Source organism: Mesocricetus auratus, unplaced genomic scaffold (genome assembly GCF_017639785.1).
Source record: "Mesocricetus auratus isolate SY011 unplaced genomic scaffold, BCM_Maur_2.0 contig_12859_pilon_obj, whole genome shotgun sequence".
Lineage (NCBI taxonomy): Eukaryota > Metazoa > Chordata > Mammalia > Rodentia > Cricetidae > Mesocricetus > Mesocricetus auratus.
In genome coordinates, this window is record NW_024429380.1 from 1 (window position 1) to 1,893 (window position 1,893).

The 1,893-nt window shown below is 42.8% G+C and overlaps 1 pseudogene; it reads left to right on the forward strand.

Annotated features, from left to right (window-relative positions):
* Positions 1 to 252: 252 nt before the first annotated feature.
* LOC121137956 lies at positions 253 to 1,247 on the forward strand (annotated as a pseudogene).
* Positions 1,248 to 1,893: the final 646 nt, after the last annotated feature.

Genomic DNA, 1,893 nt, shown 5'->3' on the forward strand with positions numbered 1-1,893 from the left:
CAAAACTAACGACACAACACAATGTGAAAAACTAAGTGCTTAACTTCTTCTGAACTAACGATACAAGACTGTGTGAGAAAAAACTTGCTTATCTTCTTAAAAACTAACAATACAACACTGTGTTAGATCCTACGTGCTTAACCTCTTGAATACTAAGGATACGCGTGGAGCGGTGGGCACCTCAAAAAGCTTTCTCACTGCACCCTGGCGCTCCCCACCGGCCCCGTGGCTTGATTTTCAGAAACAACAAATATGTCATCTTAAATGCTGCCAGTGTCTCTTGAGACTTCTAATGTGGGAAGAGAGCCTGGCGTGAGTGACGGTGAAGAGCAGGGACAGAAGCCAGGATCAGATGCCGGGACTGAGCTAGTATCCAAGCGACAGATGAAGAAGCTGATGAAGCAAAAGCAGTGGGAAGAGCAGCGAGCACTGCACAAGGAAAAACGAAAAGAAAAGCGCAAGACAAAGGAGTTGGAACGATAGTCTCAGCTGGAATCCGCTTCAGATGGAAGTGACAGGAAACGCATTCGAAAAGATGGTGTTCACAGCAGCCTCCGCCTTATCATCGACTATAGTTTTGATGATTTGATGGTGTTAAAAGATATTAAGAAACTTCATAAGCAGATTCAACGATGTTACGCAGAAAACCGACGAGCATCACACCCTGTGCAGTTTTATTTGACAAGACATGGAGGTCAACTGAAAAAGAACAAGAATGAAAATGACAAAGGATGGGTCAACTGGAAGGATATTCACATCAAATCAGAGCACTATAGTGAACTAATAAAAAAAGAAGATCTGGTTTATCTGACATCAGAATCTCCTAATGTACTGAAGGATTTAGATGAGTCAAAGGCTTATGTGATTGGAGGCTTAGTGGACCACAACCATCACAAGGGACTCACATTTAAGCAAGCATCCAGCTATGGAATCGAGCATACACAGCTCCCTCTTGCAGATTTTGTCAAGATGAACAGTCGGAAAGTCCTGGCAGTTAACCACGTGTTTGAAATTATCCTGCAGTTCTTGAAAAGAAGAGACTAGCAAGAGGCATTTTTCACAATCTTACCCCAACGGAAAGGCTGTGCACACACAGCCTGTGAAAACTCTCCTCAGGACCAGCAGCCCTGGCCAGAAGGGTGGGACAGCTCCAGCGAGGGAGAGCACTGCAGGAATGACCCCGACTCACCACAGAAAGAAGAGCAGGACCAGCAGGGCAGCCCGGTGTCCTGAGTGAGTTCTGTCCCACAGTGAGCAGCTTTCCCTAGCTGTCCTTCCACTGAAGGAGAGCCTAGAGCGTGTGGCACTTCAGAATACTCAGACTACAAGAAAGTTGATGTTTCTCTCATCTCTGTTGTGAAATTTTAAATCTTGTCAAAAGTTAAATGATAATGAAAAACCCTTTAAGCATCAAGAAAGGATTGTTTAGTTTTGTGTAAGAAGACTTAAAGGTATGATTTCGAAATTGTTTTAAACCTCAAATCAGAGTCATGGAGAATGTTAGCATGCCTTCATTCTCCTCCAGTCCCTGGAGTATATTCTTCAGGGTGTGCCTTCTGACCTCTTAGCTTTGTCCTTTTATGTTCCTCTCTGTGTCTTTTTGGTCAGATGTTCATGAATGTTGTTCGTGTCTACTAGAATGTTGACCTTGGGAGGCTGTAGACTTTGTGTTCAGTAAGTTCTTTCTAAGAAACACGTTAATTCTGGAAGGAGTACCAGTTGTTTGCTGGGTGTAGTTGTTCAGTCCTTGTGGACAGTGGGGTCCATTCCTGTGTCTCCCTTGTGATGTCTTCTCATACTTCTGAAATTATCACAAGAATAATCTTAATTCCTTAATGACTATAATTAATTTAATTACAAAATTAAAGTTTTTCTGGCTAGATTATTTCACAG